This window comes from Lactuca serriola, chromosome 4 (genome assembly GCF_051521515.1).
Source record: "Lactuca serriola cultivar US96UC23 chromosome 4, Lser_US96UC23_V15, whole genome shotgun sequence".
Lineage (NCBI taxonomy): Eukaryota > Viridiplantae > Streptophyta > Magnoliopsida > Asterales > Asteraceae > Lactuca > Lactuca serriola.
In genome coordinates, this window is record NC_136411.1 from 32454582 (window position 1) to 32481608 (window position 27027).

A 27027-nucleotide genomic window follows, 5' to 3' on the forward strand; every position below is an offset into this window, starting at 1 on the left:
AGTCGAAGGACATGACTCGACGAGTTGGAGCTGAAGGATGAAACCCTAATTTCCTGGGTTTTGCACCCTATTTAAAGGGTCATTAGCCTCCCTTACAACCCCTTGTGAGTCCAGAAACTCTAAATCACCATTTTTCCCTCTTATTGTGTGAGATTAAGCTTTGTGGTGGATTGTGGAAGGAAGATCTTGAAGTACTCATGCTTGGAACAAGAGGAAGGATGTAGATCCGAGTTATTCTTCATCTTAGCATTGTTTTTGAGGTAACAAGTTGTTACCTTGACCTTCTCCTATCTAGATCTATGCATGTATGAGATTAGGGCCACTTTAGCAATGTTAACATGTTATTGTAGGTATTAGCCATGATTTGAAGTTGCAACTTCAGATCTAGGCTTATCTTGGTCTGTAAGATCATAAAGTTTCAGCCTTTAGTGAGTTAATACCTTCTTCATCCCTTAGAACCTTTCTTTAACTTGATTTGGGTCATTATCACCTTGCATGTACATAAAGTTTGCAACTTTACATAAGAAGTATGCCTTAGGAGCTTAGATCTGCATTATGGAGCTTTAAATTGGCTTAAAATCGTCTGGATGGAAAAAATACTGAAGGGAATCGATGAGTTGCATGGCCAACTTGGCGAGTCCAATGAATATTTTCGTACAAGGACTTCTGTATGGACTCGGCGAGTTAGTAGGGTGACTCGGTGAGTCAGCTAGGGTTTTCCCGACATTTGGATATGCATGAACTCGGCGAGTTTCGGGGAAACTCGACGAGTCAACTAGGGGTTTCACGACTTCTCGAGTTCAGGAAGGACTCGACAAGTCGGTGAACTGCACTCGGCGAGTCGGGTCAACATGGACTATAGACCTTGACCATTGACTTGGACTTTGACCATGGGTTGACTAGTTGACTTCTGGGGTATTTTGGTTAATTGGAAATTTATGGAAATGGTCTTATGGTAAATATAGGCGGTGGAGTTCGTGGCCGTGGTTCAAGAGTTTGAGTTATCACTTCGATATGACATTTGAGAGGTGAGTTATCCTCACTATACTAAGGGGTCGAAGGCACCAATGTCGGCCCATTGGATATGTTATCCTAGCAGTTGGTAGTATGTTAAGTCTGAGTTAGTGTTGGATGCTAGTTGCTATGCCAGTTTGGTAGATCTGTAGGACTACCTGTATTATTATTTGATTATCCGTATACGCATTAGTTGTGTTATATGTCGACATATAATGTGGGTTGGATTGAGGTTATATTACTCCGTGTTGTAGCCAACAAACCCTAGAGTATTCCAAATATGAGATGAGAGCCAGGAGGGGCATGTCAGACTCATACTGTGGGCTCATGAGCACTCCAAATACGAGTTGAGGGCCGGATAGGGCATACCAGACTCGTACTGTGGGCTTGATGGCAATCTAGATGTGAGCTGTAGGCCCGAAAGGTAATCCAGACTCATACTGTGGGCCCAGGGGTAATCCAGTCTATAAAGCTGTGGACCCAGTACATGATGTTATTTGTATATGTGTTATGTGCAGTGTATTGGTATTTGGGGGAACTCACTAAGCTTTGGGCTTACAGTTTCAGTTTTTGATTTAGGTACATCAGATGATCGCGGGAAGTCAAAGGCGTGATCGTACAGCTCCTCATGTTTATGACTTGTTTCTGGGATACTTTGATATTATACTATATTGAAAACAAGAGTTGTAATGATTAATGGTTTTGAAATGTTTTGAAAAAGTTTAAATTTGGCATGATTTTATGGATGTTACACTGGATTACCCTTTGGAGGTAGAGATCGACAACGATCGTCCATTTAGTGCTTTGAGGTTTCATTGGGGTTGTTTTCTAATTTCTAAATATGTTCCACGAGATATATTCTATCGATTTGGTTCAGATTCCTCTATGAGGGTCAAAGGTTTTTATGGGTATGGATTGGTTAGGCCCCAATGAGGCTATGATTGATTGTGAGAGCCAGTTGGTGCGATATCGAGCCCCAGGTGGGAGTGAACAAGTTATTCATGGCGAGGGTGGTCATTATGGATCGACTCTCTATTAAGCTGCAAGAGCTAGGAGATACCTTCAACATGGATCTTCTAGATTTCTGGCATATGTGATGGATACTCGGGTTAGTGTGTGTGTGTGGGGGGGGGGGGGTGATGGTTGTGGGAGATGTGTCTATTGTTCAGGAGTTCCTCGATGTGTTTCTTGAGGATTTACCGGGAGTACCTCCTGAGAGGAAGGTGGAGTTTCAGATCGAATTGATTATGGGCGCGACACCGATAGCCAAGGCTTCATATTGTTTATCACATCCTGAGATGTAGGAGTTATCTACATATCTTCAGGAGATGTTATACAAAGGACTTATCAGACTGAGTAGTTCTCCATGAGGGAGCATCGGTTATGTTTGTGAAGAAGAAGGATGGTTCACACCAGATGGGTATTGATTATCGGGAATTAAACAAGCTAACGGTGAAGAAATGTTATCTGCTCCAGAGGATAGATGATTTATTCGACCAACTTCAGGGTGCATCTTGTTTCTCTAAGATTGATTTGCAAGCAGGATATCATCAGATGAGGTTTAGAGACGAGGATGTTTAGAATACGAACTTTAGTACTTTTATGGTCATTTCAAGTTTGTGGTGATGCCTTTGAGGCTCACCAATGCACTAGCAGCATTCATGGATCCTATGAACCGTGTGTGCAAACTAATGCTGGATCGGTTGGTCATTGTGTATATTGATGATATTAAGCTCTACTACAAGACCAAGGAGCAACATGTAGAGCACTTTCAAGAGGTTATAGAGACCCTGGGGAGGGAGAGACTTTATACCAAGTTCTCGAAATGTGAGTTCTGGTTGCGCGAGGTGATGTTTTTGGGGCACATCATCAACCTCAAGGGTATATTGGTCAATCCGGCCAAAATTAAGGCGGTGATGTGGTGAAAGGTTCTGAGGATAACATATGAGATTTAAAGTTTTCTTGGTTTAGTGGGATATTATTAGAGATTTATCCATGATTTATCTAATGTTGTCTCACCACCGTTATAGTTGATCAAAAAAAGGTGAAGTAGAAAGATTGAAGAAGGAAAGTTGGAAGGGAGAGAGGATCAGGGGTCAAATTCCATTATTTGTCAGGGATGGTCATGGGTATTGACTCGGTATGGTAGGGTTTGGGTTCCAGTTATTGTTGGGGTTAGCCAGATATTACTGGAGGAAGCTCATAATCAAATTTTTCAGTCCATTTGGGGGCCACAAACATATATAGAGATTTGATGTTAAACTACTGGTGGGCCAGTATGCAGAGGGAGATAACGTGGTTTGTAGAGCCATGCTTGACTTGTCGGGAAGTCAAGGCTGAATATCATAGACCTCGCGATAAGATGCAGCTGTTACCCATTCCCATGTGGAAATGGAAAGAGATTACTATGGATTTTATCACAAAGTTGCCAAGGACAGCATGTGGAGTCGATTCTATCTGGGACATTATTGATAGGTTGACCAAGAGTGCTCATTTCATTCCTATCGTAGAGAGTATATCTGTTGAGAAGTTAGTCGGTACCTACATTAAGGATGTAGTGGTTTGGCACGGAGTGCTAATTTCGGTGGTTTCTAATCAAGATGTTCATTTCACCTCTAGGTTCTAAAGGAAAATTCATGAGGATTTGTGTACTCAGCTACATTTCAGCACCTCTTACCACCCTCAAACTGATGGGCATAGTGAGCACACTATTCAAACTCTTGAGGATATGCTTCAGGAATGCGTGTTAGAAGAGGTGTAGTATTCAGATCGTGCAAATTCGCCAGAAGAGTTATGCTGACCGGTGACGAACATACCTCAATTTTTAGGTGGGAGATTATGTGCTTCTAAAGGTGTTTCCTTGGAAATGTGTCATCTGATTCTTGAAACAAGGCACGTTGGTCCCCCGGTATATTGGTCCCTTCAGGATCATTAACCGGGTAGGCAAGGTTATATACCAGTTGGACCTTCTTAACAAGATCATCCAGATCCATAACACATTCTATGTCATCTCAGTTGCGGAAGTGTTTAGCTGATGATTCCACATTGGTTCCTTTGGATGATATTCAAGTGGACGAGCTCTTGAATAATATGAAGAGACCGATCGCGGTCCTTGATAGGAAGACGAAGACTCTGTGTAACAATGTGGTGGGCTTGGTTAAGGTGCAATGGCAGTATCGGAAGGGTTCGGAGTAGACGTGGGAGCCCGAGGAGGAGATGAGAGAACATTACCGAGAGTTATTTACAGCAGCGGAATTCGAGGACGAAGTCTAATTCAAGTGAGGGAGAGTTGTAACACATGTATTCTAAGGTTCGATTTCTATATTAATTTATGCATTTTTCTCCTTTTGGATGCCCTACATAGGGCATAGGATGGCCTCATACGTAGGGGTGGGTCAATACGTCCATGCGAGGGTTTTATGTCCTATGCGGGGGTAGAGTTATCTACGCAGGGCGTAGGAGTGTAACTTCTAAACCCTTATTGTGGGGTTATGAGCCCTATTTAAAGGCTCTAATCCTTTGAGAGCCTCCCCATGCTTAGCCTCCACCCTCATATTTAGTGTCCTCGAAACCCTAGCCAAATTGTGAGGATTTCAAAGTATTTTTATGTTCCTTTGTGTATTTTGTGAAGGAATCCATTGAAGAAGCTCTTGGAAGTCCATAATTTATAGATCCATATTGGGCATTTCATCAACCTTCTTTAGGAGGTATAAAGCTTGAATCTTAATGATTCATCTTGATAGATCTAATTAGTTTAAGGGTTTTTATGTGCTTTTGTCCCTTAACCATAGTCTTTATGAGTATGAGCTACTCCAAACCTCATGAGTATCATTTCTGGTCATTTTTGAGACTGTTGGGTAATAAAAATGGGAGCTTGGTCACTCCCATCCATCCATGCATGGTCCTTTGAGCATTGGAGTGTGTTTTGGACTTAGGGTTTAATATTATACTCTTTTAAGACATGCAAACGCATAAAGTCAGAGACTTTATCAGTTATGATGTTTATTAGGTTTAGATCTGATGGTTTGATGCTTGGTCTTTATGCCTTAAGCGTTTAACGAAAAGTTGGAAAATAATGATATGAAGCGGGGTGTAATCTGGGGGTTTGGACAAATTGGATTAATGGTCAAGTGGAGTGGGCTTTAGTCTTGGAAGGGTAAAATGGTGTTTTACCCAAAAAAAAAAAAAAAGAGTGATTATGGGCTAAGAACCTTCAGTGTGAATTATTACAGTGATTTTTTGTTAGGGTCTTATTGTGTATTTGATTAGTGTGGGGAATTCCAGTTTTGGCAGTCGAGTGTGAGATTTGTTTGTTTATAGATTGAGGTGAGTCTTTTCACTATACTCGTGGGTCGAAGATGCCAAAGTCGACCCATTAGATTGTGGTATGTAAGGTGTTAGTTGTCTTTGTGGATCTTCCATTTGCATGTTGGGTTGGACCTATTTATATATGTTGGGTTGGGCCCATTTATTTATATGTTGGGTTGGACCCATTTATTTGTATATTGGGTTGGGCCCATTTATATGGTATCTGGTATTTTGGGAAACTCAATAAGCTTTATCCTTACGGTTTTTTGGTTTGATATTTTCATGTATAGGGATGGCAATATAACCCGACCCGCTTGGGAACCCGGTTAACCCGCCCCGACTAGGGAAGGGTATTCCCCGCAAAACCGGGTAACGGGTATGGGGCTGGGGATCCCCATATGACAAAAAGTGGGGATGGGGACGGGGACGGGTATGCTATTCCCCAACCCGCCCCTCCCCCGGTTATATTATACCCACATATAGATATAATATATTAGTATTAGTATATATCAATTCATTATAGATACAGTGCTATGACTAAATGTTATATACTTTAAGTGAAATATGCCATGACCGAGTGATTGACCCAAATTGAAAAATTAGAATCGACAATTCCGTATGTCTAGCATACTGATTTCCAATCACTTCATGATCATCTTTAGATTCGCTTGGGATTAGGCAATTGGCACGCCGCACGCTGTGACAATTCGTTTGATCGTTTCCCAGAAGGCAAGGCCGCGAGAAGAGAACAGAGAGTCTGAGAACCCCATCGTGCTTTTGTGGTTCTGTTTGAGCCAAACATCGCAGGCGGCAGGTCGACACCGGGGTTTAAAACTGTTTCAATCATGCTTCAATTTGTTTCAATTTTGTTTCACTCGACACCGACACGAAACAGGTTAGCGACTTTCTTTCTCCTGACTCCAATCGTTCTTCAATTTTGTTTCACTCGACAGTCCACAGTCGACACCAGGGTTGAAACTGTTTCAATTCGAGTAAGTGTTTCAATTTTCTTTTGTCATTACGAATTTAGAATGCTGTTGTGCAGATTATTCTCAATACACCATTCCAAATATGTGTTTACGATTTTCCAATTTGATATTGTTGTGTAGAGTGCAGACTATGTGATGTTCATACTCTGTTTTTTAGATTTTGGATGATTATGATGAATTTATGTTTATAATCAATGTTTTTGTGTAGATTGTATGATGTTTAGAGTCTATTTGATGTTACAAATTGTGTTTTTTTTAAGGTTTAGATGGCTACACCAGAAAATGATAAACAACCAACCATGAATGATGAAGATGAACTTGAGGACAAAGAACAAGAAGCTGTAGAAAATAATGAACAAGAAGCTGTAGAAAATAATCCTAAAAAAAGGTTGAAATCCGCTGCTTGGAACCATTTTGATCCGATTTTTGTTGATGGTGTTCGTAGATGGGCGAAGTTCAAACATTGCAAGAAACAACTGACTGGTAGATCCGATGATGGAACAACACATTTGAAAGATCATTACAGGATATGCCTTGGCAAAAATACAAGAGACATTAGGCAACATATATTGGTTCAAGGACAAAAATTGTTGATGGTAAAGCTTATATGAGTAAATATGCATTTGATGCTGAAGTGTCTAGAGATGAACTAGAAATGATGATTATAATTCATGATTACCCACTCTCCGTTGTTGAACATTATGGTTTTCGATAGAATACCGAAAGTCTTCAACCTTTATTTAAGGTGCCTTGTCGTAATACAGTCACGGGCGATATAATGAAGGTATACGAAGATAAAAAATTGTCATATCTTGGAATGTTTTGAAGAGAACGATAGTAGGATTGCTCTCACGTCTGATATGTGGACAGCAAGTAACCAAAAGAAAGGTTACATGGCAATCACAGCACATTATATAGATGTCAACTGGAAGTTACAAAATCAAATTATGAGGTATTTACTATAACTAATATTATTATTTGTAATTTATATTGGATGAAGTTTTTAATTGTTATATTTTGTTTAATGCAGCTTTCTACATGTGCCATCTCCACACACTGCTGATGCATTGTCACAAGCTATGATGGAATGCTTTTTGGAGTGGAACATTGACAACAAGTTGTCAACATTAACACTTGACAATTGTTCAACAAATGATGCCATCGTCGACAAGCTTTTAGGTACGCTTACTACTTCATCACTAATTTTGAAGGGGAGAATATTTCATATGCGATGTTGTGCGCACATAATTAATCTTATTGTGCAAGATGGATTTTCTGTGATTGCCAATGCAATTGAGAATGTTAGGAATAGTGTCTCCTATTGGACAAGTTCTCCTAAAAGAATACAAGATTTTAGACTTTTTGATCGGCAAGTGGGTGTTAATAGCCAAAAGGAGTTACTTCTTGATTGCAAAACAAGATGGAATTCCATTTATATGATGTTGAGTGTTGCTTTGGAGTACAAAGAAGTTTTTAATCGTTTGAGCAAAAAAGATAAACATTATGTTTGCTTGCCTAGTGAAGATGACTGGAATATGGCATCAAATGTTTGTGAAAAACTGAAATTGTTCTATCAAGTGACTGAAAATTTTTCTGGTACCAAATATCCCACGTCAAACATATTCTTCCCTTTAGTTTGTGACATGAAACTATCATTGTTGAGTTGGAGCGTATCTGATAATAATGTTATTAAGTCTATGGCATCAACTATGTTGATCAAATTTGAGAAGTATTGGAATGTAATACATAATGTTATGAGTGTAACAATTGCCTTAGACCCTAGGTATAAGTTAAAGTTGATCAATTATTTCTTTCCAAAGTTATATGGGGAAGAAGCAAGAAGTGAGATTATGCAAGTACGCAACATAATTACTGAGTTATTTGAAGAGTATAAAAGAACCATGATGCAAAACAAGGAGCTTCTTGGAAACGACAATGTGAAACAAACGTCTTTGAGGGAAGGGGTCTACTTTAAGCAAATCAACATGGGAGTTGGATTTCGAGAATATGCTTTCTGAGGATGATGGATTGGAAAAAACTGAGTTGGATGATTATTTAGCTGAGAAGTTGTTACCGAATGAGGAAGGCTTTGACATATTAATGTGGTGGAAGTGTAATGGCTCTAAGTTTCCTATATTACAGAAGATTGCTATAGATATCTTAGCCATTCCAATTTCTTCAGTTGCTTCGGAATCAACTTTTAGCATGAGCGAGAATAAAGTGACAAAACAACATAACCGACTCAAAGCGGAAACAGTTGGGGCATTAATGTGTAGCCAAAGTTGGTTATGGAAAGAACTTCAAGGTAAATTTTTAATAAATATATCAATTGTTATATCATACTTGTGTGTAAATATTATTTTTTCTAAAAATAAGTTATATATGTTTCAGGTAAAAAGCAAGGAGAACCAAAGGCTTTTGATCAGACAGTTGCATATGATGAGGATGTTAAGTAATTTTCAAAGAAATAGAACCAAAGACTTGAAATTTCTTTTGTTTAATCATGTTCTCGTTTTGATGGTTGTTAAATTTTATGATTGATGTAAACAATCTAATTATGAGATATGGTTTTGATGGTTTATTAAACTTGATTTTTTTGTGGCTTAAGTTGATTTATTATGACATATGGTTTTGAACTTTTGGTAGCAAGGGGATGGGCCGGGATAGGTCGAGGATGGGCCGGGGACAAGCCCAAAATATAAAGGGGAGGGGATTAGATTCCCCACATCCGTTGGGGATGGGGATGGGGATAAGGTTATAGACTCAAGGATGGGGATGGGGATGGTAAACCCGCCACATCCCCGCCCCATTGCCATCCCTATTCATGTACTTCTAGTTCGAAAGAGAATGGTCCGACGTGATCACACAACATCCCCATGATTTTATTCTGCATTGACATTTGATTTCACTCTGATGTTCAGAATATTTTATACTATGGTTGATTTTGAACAAATTGATTGTATTCTTGGGTGTTTGAGAAATGAAAATTTTACTATCATTTTTCGTTTTTTAAAAGGCATGTTAAGAAAAAAGTGTCTTTAATAAGGGTGATTATCTATATACAATATTTGTTATCTATACACAATAATTTATGATTTATATAATTATATTGTATAATCATATGTATTGCTAAAAGATATTGTGCACAAATTAATACCATTTTAATACTACTTGTCTAGAAAAAAAAGGTGATCATATGTGGCAAAATTTGTTTCATGTTTAGGAATCGGTTCCAAAGTTAGATAAGGCTATAGGGAGTCGGCGCGGTTTGGAGCCGCATTTTTTCCACCTAGACCGCAAACACCGCCCCCTGGGTGCGGTTTCCTGCGGTTTTGGCCATAGATTGGCTAGAAAGGACCGCGTATTTTGATTGGCTGCTGCATCATTGACCGTTCAACGGTCCTTGTGTTTGAATTGGTTTTATTATTATTTTTCTAATTATTTTTTACTTTACTCTATATATATACCTATAATTTTTTACATAACCTTCAACCAAAATCCTTACAATTTTATCCTCTTTTCCGCCAATTTTTTTTGAAAATGTCTTCTTCTAAAAGGCCCAGTAAAGAAAAAACACCCATTAAAAACACCACAGCCCCAATACCTTCATTTGATCAACCGATTTTTTCACCTCTATAATACCACTATGGTGGTATGCTTCCATATTTTCCACAACGACCAACACAACCAATACCACAAACACTACCGTAACCCGACACATATTTTAATCCATTTGATTTTTTGTCTCAACCCGAGTTTGTTCAACAAACACAAACACAACCACAAACGGTCGTTTCTGATTTCGAACCGGAATTCGCTAAAAAAACTCAACCCACTTGAGTAGCAACTAAAAGAAAAGAGAAGGCGGAGGCTAAATGTTGGGAACCCCTAGAAATGTTAGTGTTGGCACAATCTTGGATCGATATTTTAGAAGATGTGAAGATTGGAAAAGACCAAAAGCATGATTGTTTTTTTATTCACATTTTACATAGGTTCCATAAAGGAATGAACCATGGAGAACACCTTTCAAAACATCAAGTGTACTCGAAATGGGGGAAGATGAACAAGGAAATCATGTTGTTTAATGATCTGTATACCAACATGAAATGTCAAAGGAAAAGTGGAGAAAACGATGATGTGATTTTGAGGAAAGCACTGAAAGTGTATCAGAAAGAAAACCTGAAAGCTTTCAAGTTTCTTGAAGTTTGGAATTTTGTGAAAGATAACAAGAAATGACAAAACGACAAAACATCATACGAGCATATCGACAGTGGCTCAAAACGCAGCAGAACAATTGAGTCTGACCACACTACATCAGATGCTCGTGTGCAATTCGATCTGAATAAAGATGAAGTTGTTCCAGTTTCACAACATTCCCGACCAATGGAAAGAGACAAAGCAAAAAGCAAAGACAAATGCAAAGCATTGGATTAAAATGACTTGAAAAAAATGGGGGCCGACATGAAGGATATAAAAGATAGAATGAACAAGATTTTGCAAATTGCTTCTGAAAGAGAGCTTCAGAAACAAAGGGAAAGCGACATGAGAATACTAGCGTTGGACACGTCGAATATGACCGGGGACGAGCTACAAGCTATTTTGGCGATGAAGGAGGAACTCAAAAAACGTTATACAAATCATGGCTAACTTCTATTTTTTTTCAAGTTTTTAATCGTTTGGTGTGTGTGTTTTTTTTTCTAAGTTGTAGTTTTATGTTTCTAATTTGTTTTTCTAAATTTTTAGGCTTTTTTAAGTTAAGCAATGGATGATATTTTTCTTTTTAATTAATGAAATATTATATTTTAAAAAAAGTAAAGATTTTATCCAATAAAAAAATAAACCCAAGTAATGTAATGTAATATTTTATTTTTATTAAAAATGAAGTTTTATTTGATTAAATTATTAAAAAAACAAAAAAAAATGTGGCACCACTCCTTGGGTGTGACAAGAAACTACACTTATGTGGTAAAAAGATTATGTGATGCATATGTGACAGTGAAAGGAGTACGGTTTCGGTGACACCATTCCCTCAAGCATAATATCCCCACAAGAACCAATTTGATTGATTTATGATTAATTTATAATTGTCAATTGTCATTATTCTAGTTCATAATTGTCATTCTTAAATGGTATTTTCTAGTAAATTTCCTTGAATCTTTCTAATGACTTTAATCTATCGTCTAATTTAACAATCCCGTTGTCAATTTTTTTAAGTAATTATTATTCTAGCTCAATAAAAATAAATAAATAAATAAAATAGTGAAATTGTATTGGTGGTTTGTAAAAATTACATGTTTGGTCTTTAACATTTGTTGCATTTATAATCCATAAGTTTTGATTTTGTTGTGTGTTTTGTCTTTTGCATACAAGAAAAGATCATATTGCCCTTATACTTTTTTATTAGTTTTTTTTTTAATTTGTTTATCTCTATTAAGATATATAAAATAAATTAAGTGATTTATGAATATACGGCCCACCCCTAAAATAGAGTGTCGATTTCCCTCTCTCTTTCACATTTTCCTCTTTACTTTCTTCAAAGCCAAGGACACCATTTTACCCTTGCCGACGACGACTCCTGATCCGGTGACTACCTTCTAGACCTGATATCTTTCTCTCCCAATGTCTTCTTTAAACTCCACCATAAAATCTACCCATTTGAGCATCCGTTTATCTATACCTCTAAAGTCGTCGAAGTTCTGCACCTCTAAAGTCGTTGTCGCTAGAGTTCTGCACCTCTAAAGACGACATCGAACCTACACCTCTAGTCATTGTTGGACCAGAAGGGTTATTTGATTTTTAGGTTTGACATTAGATTGTGATTTGAGGTTAGATGTTTTTGTGTTGAACACATGTTTGTTGTTTAATCTTTGATTTTGGTGGTTTTGGTTTGTTTATGATTTTTGTGTTTGTTTGTTTCTAGAATTCGAAATATGAACACAAGTGGTGGGTTCTAGAGGTGAAGGATAACGGTTGCCGAAGGTAAAAAGGGTGGCGGTTGCCGGTTCCTCTAGCAAGATGGTGGCATGTTCATAGATCCCATTTATTCATAATTCACTTAATTTATTTTCTATATTTAATAGATAATAAAAAAAAATTAAAAAAAAAACAACAAAAAAGAAATATAAGAGCAAGATGGTATTTTCATGTATGTAAATAACACGCAACACAATCTAAACTTGGGGATAGTTCGAGTGCAAAAAGAATCGTTAAGAAGCAAATGTGTTATTTCTGCAAACTATGGAGACGGTTTCAATAATAGTTCAATAAAAAGTAAAAATAAACAAACATGTACAACAAAAACCAAATTTATAATTTTATCCTAATAAAATTGTAAATTGTTGTCAAATTCTATAATATATATTTTTTTTCATTTTAACAAAATTTTTTGTAGTTTAACTACTAAGTCTGTTTTTTTTTTAATTTACAAAAATATATTTTATGTTTTTTTATTAATGAGTAGTAGAAAACAAAAGGAATTTTTTTTAAAGGTTAATGATGATGTTTCTTAAAAAGAAATAAAAGATCAAGCTTTCAATGGTTTAAATTTTCTTCGAGTGATTAAACCAAATTTTTTTAAAGGGTTTAAAGTTTTATATTGTAGCTTTCTTTATTTAAAAAAAATGTTGGTGGTCAAAACAGGAAAAAAAAATGGTGATTAAAAATATAACAGTTTTTTTTTTTTTTTTTTTTTTTTTTTTTTTTTTTGGAATTTGCTAATGTTATTACTCTCTTTTCTAAATTATAACGTGTATTATTTTTAATTATCTTAAAAACATAAGAGTGTAACACAATAAACTATTTTACATGTTATTTTATTTATTTAATTTTATTATACTTGAGCAATAACTCTCAGATAATTTAAGAAATTGAAATAATGATTCTTTGTTGTCAGATAAAACTTATTTTTCAACGACTTGTATCTGTTCCTACTTCCTAGTTTTCTTTTTCGCACATTGCATTATTTATTTGCCAATTAGTTTGGATGTAGTTCACAAATTTATGTTGAACGTATGATGGTTACCTCTTTGAATTTTGGTAAGATATCGCATCATCAATTTGATGTAAAAAAAAATGAAAATAATACATGTTTAAATGGTGAACTAACGATCATGGAAATCCAAAAATTTTTGGGTACAACTAGATTGGACTAAGTACCAAAAATGGTAGCTTTGGAGTTTGTTTAGTTACCCGTAACACAATGATAGTTTTTGTACAAAAATAAAGTTTAATGGTCTATGTATAAATGTTATAGTTAGTTGGTAATACATGGAGACAAAAAAAAAAAAGTTAAATGTTATTTTTATATGATTATAATACATTGTTACCCAGAGTCAAAGTAAAAGGGTATCCCAAACTGATAGATTCGGTTTATCGGTTTTCCATACTCAATTTGAACCCAAATTCATTCGAAAGTTTAATTTGTTGAAAATTGAGAAGTATGTGTTGTTTATATAACAGATATATAAGAACTATGCTTCATGTTCCGGCCAGTGTGGGTCAATTTTAGAATTTTAATAAAGGGAAAATGACACAAATACCTACGACCTTTTTAGGGTTGACCTTTTAAGTCAATAAACTTATTTGGTGTCTTTATAAGGGAACAAAGTAGTTGGGAACCTGTTTTTTTAATCCTCTTCACCTATTTTCATCAGTTTTATTGACACATACTCACATAGACAAAACTTGGGCTCATCTAATGTTCAATCATCTTCCTTTGTGTTAACTCCAAACCTAAGCACAATGTAAACAGATGAATCTCTTATTTCTTTGTTTTTTTTGTTTATAATTATTTTCGTTTGTATAATTCTTTATTTGATCAAACAATTTAACGCCTTGTGGCATTATAACGATTAAATCACTTTAAGTTGAGAGGAAACCCCATAAGGCTAATATGGTGTCAACGAGAACCGCTTACAAGAAGAACTAGAGTAGTGAATTTGTTCGTGAAGAATCTATCCGTTCGTCACAGACAGGCCCGACCTTATAGTGTAACTAGGCGAATACACGCGCGTTGCGCAGTGGGATAATTATGTAGTTTAATATGGTTATATATGGTTTAATGTATTGTGAATAAGCCATACATAAAACTTGTATGCAATTAAATAGCATGTATATTTTTTGATTTACAGATTTTTTATCATAATAAATAATGAATTTTTTTTACTATTAGTTTAAAATTTTAAATGTAATTTTTATGTACACATTAGTATCTAATGTAATTAGTTGATGATTGATTAGATATGGATTCTCATATGTGCTCGTCTATTTATGTTGAACCTCATAAAAATACATATTTAACGATTTTTGTTAGTTTTACTATTGAATAGAAAATGGTACCGTATTTTAAGTAAATATAAAAAATCTCATTCTCAATCTATTTTAAGATAGTGACATATTTTAAGTTAATATAAAAATCATATTCTAGAACTAATGAAAAGAAAAAAAGAAGCCAAAATTTTTAACTATAATAAAGTTGATTCCAATTAAAAAGTGCTCAATCAAATATAATATCATTCAATAAACATCATAAGATATTACGTTATATTCAAATTACAGACATCATTTTTGTAAGAGTCATTCAAAATATATGAGACTATAGTGCCTAAACAATGTAATAACCAAATGACCCTAACATATTTTAAATGAAATATAATTATAATATATTATCTATGCAACTAAATTTCTGCACAACATGTGGGATTCGTCTACTATATGGTATTCTTCTAATATATTATATTATAGTATAAACATTATATTTGAAAAACCACTTTGAGTTATATTATAGTTTATAACATTAAATTTGTGATGGGTTGTATTTGACACACATTTGTGTACTTATATCTATATTATATATTTAAAACAAATCTTATATAAACATCCAACCTAAATATTCATCTTCAAGTTTTCTTTCTTCGCCACGTAAACAAACATTTGTTATAAAGCCAAAAACGGAATAAAAGATACTTAATTGTATGATCATGATATATTGTATTTTGATTGGGGCTTGTACAAAACATGTATGAGCATATATTATTAATTTATCTCTTGTTTTGGGTAATTTGAATAAGATAGCTTCAAATCCAACGTATCAAACGGATTACCCATTTACTAAAGTCTAAAACCCAAAAACTTAAACATGTTTTAGTACCATACAAATGCATGAGGTTTAGCAAATAATTATCTCATATGAATTACCATTGATTATGTGTGATTAATTATTAAGAATGTGAAAAGGTTTGGGAGTTTCAAATGCATGAGGTTTTAGCAAATTTTTGTGGAGGGTTTCAAATGCATAACAATCAAGGGAAAATACAAGCTTTATAAGTATGTAAGATGAGTTAAGATAGGGCTTAGGGCCCCCAATTGTAAGGGGCCCCCAATTCTAATAATCATGTCAAAGAGAAAATACGAATCTGGTGCTTTAAAAAAGAAACGAAAAATACAAGAAGAAACTTTGATAGATAAACAAAAAGGGTCGTTTTTAAAATATTTAACTACAAACAAAAATATTAACAATGAACAACAACAAGCTAATGTTCATAATGAACAAGAACAAACTAATGTTGATAATGAACAAGAACAAGCTAATGTTGATAATAATGATCATGAACCAACTAATACTGAAATTGATAATGAACCAACTAATATTGAAAATGATAACGAACAAACTAACAGTGAAAATGATAACGAACAAACTAATAATAAAATTGATAACGAACAAACTAATAGTGAAGATGACAACACGCCTTTAAACATATATGATCCAAGTAGATGAAATAATATTGGTACTAATTTAAGAGATTTAATCGTAGAAAAAGGTCCCATTAAGATTTATGATTTTAAATTTCCAAATGATGAACATTTAAGAAGCTTTAGTACATCTCTTTATATGCAAAAAATACCAAATGGAGAAAAATACGAACGAACATGGTTGGTTTATTCAATAGATGTAGATAAAGTTTTTTTGTTTTATTTGTAAATTGTTTAATGTGAATACATCTACATGTTCATTAGCACATAAAGGTAACAATGATTGGAATAATATTTCTAGTATACTAAAAAGACATGAAGCAAGTAAAGTACACATTCTTAATATGTGGTCATGGATTGACTTACAAACTAAATTAGCAAATAATAAAACAATTGACAAGAAAATCCAAGAACAAATAAATAAAGATAAAGAACATTGGAAAAACGTGTTAATAAGAATCATTGATGTAGTAAAAACTTTAGGTAAAAATAATTTGGCATTTCGTGGAACAAATGAAAAAATCTATGAAGAAAATAATGATAATTTTTTTAACTATAATTGAAATGATTGCAAAATTTGATCTTATTAGGTAAGAACATATTAGGAGAATTAATGATAATGAAATTCATAATCATTATCTTTGACATAATATGCAAAACGAACTTATTAGTTTATTAGGAGAAGAAGTTAAAACTAAAATTATTAAAAAAAAAAGTAAAAGAGGCTAAAAATACTTTTCAATAATACTTGATTGTACTCCCGATACAAGTCATAAGGAACAAATGTCAATTATCTTACGATGTTTAGATCTTTCAACAACTCCAATAGAAGTAAAGGGGTACTTTCTAGGATTTTTAATTGTAGATAATGCAACCGGTAAAGGCTTATATGATGTTATAGTTGATGAAATTAAAAATATAGGACTAGATATAAATGATGTTAAGGGTCAAGGTTATGACAAGGGTTCAAATATAAAAGGAAAGCATCAAGGTGTACAGAAATGATTGTTAGATATTAACTCTAGAGCATTCTACACTCCTTGTGGTTGTCATAGTTTAAATTTAGTAATTTGTGATATGGCTAATTCATGTGATAAAGCTAGTGAATTTTTTGGAGTTATACAACTTATATATTCGATATTTGCTTCATCACCTCAAAGGTGGAAAATATTACAAGACAATATATCAAACCTAACACTTAAATCATTATTGCAAACTCGTTGGGAAAGTAGGGTAGAAAGTGTAAAAGCAATTAGATTTCAAGCACCACAATTAAGAAAAACACTTTTACAATTATCCAAAAATTGTGGAGATCACAAAATTAAAAGTGAGGCTAAATGTTTAGCTACATATGAACTTTCAAACTATGAATTTTTATTAGGAATGATTATTTGGTATGATGTTTTGTTTGCTATTAACACTGTTAGTAAAAACTTGCAATCATATGGTATGTGTATCGATGATGCTGTAGATCAACTAAATGGACTTTTATGTTTCTTTGAAGAATATAGAGCAAACGGATTTGAAAAGGCTTTAGATTGTGCAAAAGAATTGGCTTTAGAAATGAAAGTAAAACCTAAATTTCGTGAAAAACGTATCATTAATAGAAATAGCCGATATGATGAAAATATTGCTAATGAAACTATTAAAACTCCGATTCAGTTATTTAAAATTGATTACTTTTTATATGTAGTGGATAAAGCCATTACTTCACTTAAAGTATATTTGAGCAATTTAACTAGTTCAAAAATATTTTTGGTTTTCTATTTAGTATAGAAAAATTAAAATCATTTGATGAAAATACTTTAAAAAAACATTGTTTAAACCTTGAAAAAACTTTAAAGCATAATGATAGCTTAGATATTGATGGTTTAGATTTATTTCATGAACTAAAACTTTTAAGACACATTGTACATTTAGAACGTGATACAATTATTAGTATACTTGATTATATTAAAAAGTTTAGTTCTTTTCCAAATGCATATGTTGTCTATAGGATTATGTTAACTATTCCTGTAACAGTTGCCTCTGCAGAAAGAAGTTTTTCTAAATTAAATTGTTAAAAAATTATTTAAGATCTACAATGTCACAAGAAAGATTAAATGGATTAGCTATTTTGTCAATTGAAAAACAGTTAGTAAAAGAATTGATTGTGAAAATTTCATTAAGGATTTGCATCTAAAAAGGCTAGAAAAGTTAACTTTATGTCATAAAATATATTCACAAAAAACATATACAAAAAAAAAATAAAAAAAAATAACTCCGCCATTTGTAAACTTTTAAGTTTATTATTGTCGGTCTCAAGCCCGGATAAAGGAGGAGGGTTTTTTAACATTAAGTATTATAAATGTCAAAGGGCCCCAAATTTTTGGTTCGCTTAGAACCCCTAAACTCGTTGAGTCGGCCCTGGTCACAGATGCTAAATTGTAGAAGATTTTCGGAAAGATTTGGGAGGATTCATTCTAATAAGATCGCTAAGGACGATAAAGGCACTAGTAAGGGTTTCAGTTTTGTTCAATTTGATTCAGATGAATATACTAATGATGCTCTTACTGCCCTAGACGGAACCACATTTGAAGGAAAGATCATGTATATTTCAGAACTATTCCACTATTTCTTCTCAATTTATTAATCTAATTCTTTACTTTAGTTCTTGCTATTCATTAAACCCCACGCTTCTCCGTCATTACAATGCTCTTGCATTTATCACCATTAGTCTCTCTTTCTCTCTCTCTATGTAACATTTGTAGATTACGATGGATCTGAAGAGTTGCATGACTATTGTTTTCATCATCTTCCTCATAATTGCAGTGCCTGGTTTCGCTAAAGTTTTGCTTGATTAACCTTCATTTATCTCTATTTCATTTGTGACATCAAAACATGAAATCGAAGTTTCTTGGTATTCCTTTGTTTTCATTTAGACTTCCTGATTTTTTTTATAAGTGATTTAATTGATTGAACCATCAATTACTGATTATACATATGATTTTCCGCTTGATTAAACCAATATTCTAGAGATTTAATTTGTGGAATTGCACATCTCTTCTGACTTTTATGCTCAAATTGATTTTGTTTTAATTACGATTTTGGATGTACAATTTCTTATAAACTTGAATCTGAGCTAATCCAACTCTACTTACTATCACAAGCTGATGGAATTTGCTTTTCACAAATCGTAATTCATATGATCCATATGATTCATCAATGTAAATAGTCAAAATTGGGAAAATTCAAAGTCAATGTAAGAAAATTGATCAACAAATGTCGATGTGGCCAAGGGTTAACCGGGTGACCCCTTCAGTTTGGCCAAAAGGACGTAATCGACCCAACAAAAATGACTTCGTTCCCTCATAAAGTTACGAAAATAGTTTAGGGACTAAATGAACCAACCCTAGAAAGTTCGTAGGGCATTTGTGTCATTTTCCCATTAATAAACAAGTTGAAAAGATAATAAACAACATAAAATACACTCGCCCAAGATTCAAAATAGTGACTTCAAAGATAAAAGTTCAGCTCTTTACCACTTAGACAACTCAATATTCGTGTTTAATTTTCATAATATAATAAGTATAATTCATATAAATGTATATAAAAGGAGCTGCAAAAATAAATGTTTGAAAGAAGATTTGAACTTGCAACCTCAAAAAACAACCATCAATACCTTAACCATCTAAACCAACTATAACTTATGTTGGTATCTCGCTAAACATATTAATATTATGTATATATACATGAAATTTTTTGTAAAAGAATTACATAAATTTTTTGTAAAAGAATTACATAAATTTTTTTAAAAGACATCCCGAGATACCCCGAGATCTATTATGGATGTGCCCCTATTAGCTTAAGTCATTTTCCTAATGTCAATAAACATTTACTATGAAGTTACTAATATTATATGCTACTTTAGTCAATTAAATGGTCGACTATATAACCAAACAATCAACATAACAATTAATGATCTAAACCATAATTGAGGTGATCAAATTCAAAAGTACAACAAAATTAATTTTTCTAACGGAAATTATACAGAAAAAAAAAAGGAAAAATAAAGATCATAAATAAACTTCAATAGCAAATAAAGTCATTTGGATGATTATAAATGAATGTTGATATCCGTGATTCAGCCATTTAAATGGCAAGCCACCCAAAACTACAAAATCAAATTAAGCTTACAGCAGCTCCGGCTCTAACATTTCGGATACCTTGTGCAAAAACTAAAATGAGACCCCATAAAAATTTCTTGTAAATATTATTAACTACATTTGTTAGCACTAATTAAAAACATAAAGTTGCTAAATAACATCTCATAAATTCACTATCACAAAATAATGTCTTCACTCGTTGGTAATCAAATAAATCTGTAAAACTGTTATAAACAACTTTAAAGTTGCTAAATAACATCTCATAAATTCACTACCACAAAATAATGTCTTCACTCGTTGGTAATCAAATAAATCTATAAAACTGTTATAAACAACTTTAAAAACACATTACTATTTTCTAAACATCGGCCTTGTAGCATTTTTAAAAGAAAATTCATCTATGAGATTTTTTCTTATTTTTTGGTGAGTTTATAAAAAATAAAAACATTGTCTAAAATTTATAAAGAAAACAGATTTGTATTTTTTTGAATATAGATATTTTCCTTAAATTGTTGATAAATTTTAAATTTATGATTAGATTATTTTAATGTGAATGCTCTAAAAATAACTTCAAGTTGACCGTTCTCTTCTTGCTTCCTCTCTTTCAACGTGATAAAACAAAACTTTGTGTATCATATAGATATCCTCCTCTTCCGATCCTTCTTCCCCCAAAAAAAAAAAAAAAAAAAAAAGTGTGCGTGGTATATGTTTTATATATCTGAATCTGATCCTTTTTTTTCTTTTAATCTCCTATCTTTCTTAGTTTCCCCTCATGGTCGCATGGGCTTAAAAAAAAAAAAAAAAAAAAAAAAAAAAAAAAAAAAAAAAAAAAAAAAGTTCAATACTGGGCGTCTGGGCGGAAATAAACATTATGGGCCTCTCTGTTAGACGAAAAAGACATTTCGGCTGATTTAAATATCCAACGTGGGCTGCAATATTTTAGCCTCTTAAATCATCTTTATGACCTGATTCTTTTCACAAACTTGGGCTGCTAAATTTATGATGTTGGGCACAGACCTGTACCTTTGTGGTCCTGAATCGGTATCGGCTCGGTGTCTAAACGGTTTAGTTTTTTTGTGGTCGGTTGCAGACTGGTCTGTTTTTTTTTTCGGACTGGTCTCATGCAGGTTTTTTTCAGACCGGTCTCTTTTGGTCTAATCTTTTTTGGGACCGGTCTTGCAATCTTTCCGTGCGCCTTTTTCGGTTCGGTTTTCGAATATTTTCAGTCTGGTTTCGTTATTTGTTGGTTCTTTTGGTCCGATTTCGAGTTTTTCCCTAAATAAATGTATGATTAACACCAAAATGATAGATTAAACTTTATTAATAATGATACACTAAAGTTTAATAAAAGAAAAAATAATAATAAAGTTAGATAGTTTGTGATTAAAAATTGTGCAATTAACACAAAAATGATATATTTACAAACTTTGGCTTCCGATCTGTTTTGAGATTGGTCTCAAACTGGTCTTAGGTCGGTCTTGGACCGGTCTTCTGTTGATCTCAAAACGATCCGACCTTTCTTCGGATTGATCTCAGAATTGTCCTATTTTTCTCAGATCGGTTTTGTGTTAGTCTCGAAACGATCGGGTCTTTTTTGGAACCGGTCTTTTTAAGACCGATATTTTCTCGGTCCGGTCTTTTTTTCTGTCTGATCTTTTCTCGGTCCAAATATCGTTTTAGACCGGTCTAGCCTCAATCTTTTTTCAGGTTTGGTCCGATACTTCTCTTTTTGTGCAGGTCTAGCTCGGCAGATTTTCCTGCTTCTGTTAACACCACCCAAAAGTGTATCAAATGTGTTCCAAATTTGATCCAGTTCAGATTAAAAAACAATAAATTATAAAGATATGTGTAAAATTTCAGCTCAATGAGACCATGTTTCTTATTTGATCCAATCATTTGATTAAGAAAATGCAGTGTTGCCAAAAATCCAAAAATTCTTTTACATCGTTTTCCTTGCTGCTAAGATATTCCGGACACAGTTTTAAAGCTTTCATTTGATTTTATTGGTTCTCAAAAATATCATCACTCGTTTGCATAAACATAGCTTAACGAGTAAAGTTGTCCACAACAAGCTGTGTAATTACTAAAATATAAAAAGAATATAAATTATACAAAAACTAATATAACAAGAATGCTAAAATGAAATAAATAAAAACAAATATAAATCTAAAACATTAAAAGGAAATACATGGTACATATACACAAAATGTCATGGAAAACATCAAAATACATAATATTAAAATGATTAAAGCAAAATAACCTAACTCACAATTCTATGTTGAATACATGATGATTACCTTTTTTGATATTATTTAATATTTTCTATTTGAGTGTCAAAAACAATAATTTTAATGTGAAATAATACATGTTTAACTACGTAACATACTTAAAAAATGATGAACTAACAATCACCAGAATCCAATAAAAATTGGTCACAACCAAACTGATAAAAGCTTAATTTTGGTGTTTACATAGGTTTAAGGGGTTGTTTATTTGAGGTATGTGGTTACAAAACCACAGGTTGGCCATTGTGTAATGTTTTCTTTTCTCTTTGTACATTTTTAGTCTTGCTTCTTACTAGATATGAATTCTAATAAAAGAATATTTTGATTATTCTTTTGCCATGTGTCACATTATTAAAACTTATAATTAATATCATGTCACATGTCAACCTATTGATTATCCATTTCAAATTTAAATCAACGATTATAATTTTATATAACTAAAAAGAAATATCTTTTAATTAATAATTTATTTAACATAATTAATTTATAATTTTAAGTTTTTACTATGAAAATTTAATTAATTTTATAATCATGGTTTCCATGGTTTATATATATATATATATATATATATATATATATATATATATATATATATATATATATACTACCTTATAAAAGAAATCCTACTATTTCTATAAATAGAATCAATATAATAATAATAATTTTTTAAGACGTTCAAGTTTTTAAGCTTAAAGTACAACCAACTATTAATACAATAATATTATAATATATATATCTAACAAATGATAATGCTAGGGATACAAGTATTAAAAAAAACATTTAAATTAGTATTTCCTTATTTTTAGGGATTGAATTAGTATTTTCATCAATTTTGACCCAACTTGTACTCCTAAAATATCTCTTCTCTGGTATTTGGTGCATTCGAAATCTGAAACACTTTTTTTCGACAAATCGTTTGAAATTTAAAAGCTCATTCAAATTGGAGTTCCCTAATTTTTTGCATAAAATATAGTTGGCTGAAGACTAATTGAAATCTTCATCTCCTTTTCCTCCATGGAATCCACCACCACAATATTTTTTGGTTTTGGCATGATACTTTTTATTTTTGTGAAACCGATCGATAATGGTGGAAGTGTTCTTAGAAATATAACATGTCTGCGAATTGATCTAATTGCTTGAAAGAAACTATTCGCCGCCGCCGCTTTGCGCGGGTAAACGGCTAGTATATATATATATATATATATATATATATATATATATATATATATATATATATATATATATATATATATATAGGTTATTTGGAAAACAAAAAACCCTAAAAAAACCCTAAAAATCATAAAAAAAAATACCTAGAGATCACAAAACTTTTTTTTGACATTTTTTTAAGAAAAAATCGCGGAATTTTAAAGAAAATCGCTGAAAAAAATTTGAAAAAAAAAAAACTTTTTTTTTTACAAAAAAAAAATTATTTTTTATTTTTTTTTTCAGCGAATTTTTATGAAAAACTGCGATTTTTTCTTAAAAAATGTCAAAAAAAAATTTTATGGTCTCTAAGTATTTTTTTTTATGCATTTTTATGATTTTTAGGGTTTTTTTTTAGGGTTTTTTGTTTTCCATAGAACCTAAACCTATATATATATATATATATATATATATATATATATATATATATATATATATATATATATATATATATATACTTGAAGGGTTCACATGAAAATTTTATTTTAAAAAAATGGATCTTGAGATTTTTTTTATTCATATATGATTATTGGATAATCATATATGAATAATTAAAAAGAAATAGAGATATTTAAATAATCATATATTATTTAATCAAAACAAAATAAACATATTAATATATAAACTCATATATGATTATTCCTTATTATTATTCATATATAATTATCGGTAAGCATATAAAAAAAATCATAAAATCTCTATTTTTTCTTTAAATCTTAAAGGAATACACATGCACGCCCCTAAGAAAATTTAAAAAAAAATCATGGATGATTATGAATATTAAATATTAATTGGGGTAGTTTGCGTTTTTGGTCCCTAACTTATTTTTTTTAACTTGGAAGGTCCTTACTGTTTGTTTTTGTTGCACGCTTGAACTTTGTCTGTAACGACCCAAAATTTAAGACCAAAAATTCCTTTTAATAAAACATTACTTCAAACAAATTCATCATTCCAAAACATAAAATTGAGTATAAGTTTTCAAAACACATGTTCATTATCAGAGTAAGCATTCCCAGGCTGACTAATCTATGGTGTGTGCCATGCGATCACCCCAAGCTCCTCCTTCCACTACCGGAAGTATCTGAAAACAAAACTGAAAACCGTAAGCACGAAGCTTAGTGAGTTCCCAACCTTACCACATACCACACAATCACATAACATACAACCAATGATCAGCTAGGAGTTACGGGCCTTGCCCACACTCGGGAAGATACAGGCTCTGCCCACACTTCGCTAGCCGGGAGATACGGGCCTCGCCTACACTTGTGAAGATATGGGCCCTGCCCACACTTCGCTATCTGGGAGATACGGGCCTAGCCCACACTTCCAACCTCAGAGAGATACGGGCCCTGCCCACACTCAACCGCTAACCCATAACATACAGGTATCACGCAGACAACAAGTATAAGCAACTCTACCATATTAACGCATATACTGCCAGGCTATTCTGGGGTGCCTGACTACCCGGTACGGCCGTTCTGGGGTGCCGACTACCCGTGTCAAGCCCTTCTGGGGTGCTGACTACCCATCGGTCCTAACAACCGATCCTCGGGGACTATTTCACCCCCTCCCTACTGCTACCATCACATATATCATAACATAACATATTATCAGACATATCTGGGGTGTCTGAACTACACTTCGGTCCTAACAACCGAACTCTACTAATGAGTCATGGAACCCCATCCATGCTCCTACTGGTAGTGAGATACGGGCCCAGCCCATACTCACTTTTTCCCTGACTTGGGCCTCACCCCAGATCTGCTGCTAATGAGATATGGAACACCATCCACTCTCTGCAATTGGTTAGACGCAGGACCTCGCCCACACTCACCTCCCTACCAGGCACATACAAGTATCACACAGACAACAAGTATAAACTAATGCATAAGCCATTCCTTGGGCACCCGCCCTCTATCATTGGACCTTGTCCGAATATCATACTAGCATACTGTGCCTAGGGCTTACCCCCGGGTCTTCTACTCATAACTACATGGGCCGGCATTGTGGCCGTAGACCCATTCATATAAAGGGAAACTTACCTGCACTGGCTGAACTTGTTGATGATCCCGCTAACTGTTGCCTGACTACTCACTGAACTCCGGCTCTACAAGCTTCCCGAGCTATCAATATCAATGCAACACTTAGTATAACTGACCCATGACAGTCAACCAAGCCAACCCTAGTCCAGGTCAAAGTCCTGGTCAAAGTCAACCTTCCAGGTCAACTCCACTCGCCGAGTCCACCTACTGACTCGCCGAGTTCTTATGCTCAAAGTCCTTCTAATCGCGACTTGACTCGCCGAGTCTACCGACTCTCAAATCCTGACCTGATCAACTCATTGAGTCCTGGCTCGACTCGCTGACTCTCGAAGGGTTTGGGACCACGCGACCTGACTCGTCGAGTCCAAGAACAGACTCGCCGTGCACAAGGCAATCTCCAACCAACTCGCCGAGTTGTTCATCCAACTCGCCGAGTTCATGCACATCTTCAACCGACTCGACGAGCTGTTCATCCCACTCGTCGAGTTCCTCCACATCTTCAAGCTACTCGCCGAGTCTATTCGGTTCCACAAACATGCAGAGAACTTCCAAGGCATGCAGGGACTCCAAACCATAGATCTACCCTTCCCAAGCCTACTCCTCACGTAAAGTCGCAAACTTTACGTGTAGAGAAGGGGATCTAGGCAAAATGCACCATAAACTAGGGTTTAAGACCAAGGGGCTCCATAATCCACTCCATGACTGATACTTTACGGGATTCTAAACCTCAACAAGCATGGATCTGAGGTAGCAACCTCAGATCTGGACCTCAAGCTCGAGATTGATCTTAAACATGGCTTAAAAGCCCCAAAACTCGTACCCAAGGAAAATCTGGAGGAGGGAAACGAATTGATACCTTCAAATGCTCTGAAATGATCCCCAAACTTCGGATCCAAATCCACTCCTTGATGCTTCAAAGATTCCCACTTCTTTTTCTTCCTTTAAATCCCTTAAAAATGGCCAAAAGCTTGAATGAGCACAATGGGGGCTTAGGGTGCGGCGTTCTGGGTGTAAGAGACAGTAAAGGAGCCCTAGGAAGGAGAATGAGGCGATTAAATAGGCTCCAAGCCCCGGATTTAGGGTTTTCCTCGCACAGACCCTACTCGCCGAGTCGCCTTGGCCGACTCGCCGAGTTGGTCACTTAATCCTCGACGCGGATCCCGCTCGGACTCGCCGAGTTCCTCCTTGGACTCGCCGAGTCCCTCCTAAATTTAGGGTTTCCTTTACATGCTTGGCTTTCAAAATCTTGGGTGTTACAACTCTCCCCCACTTAAACTAAACTTCGTCC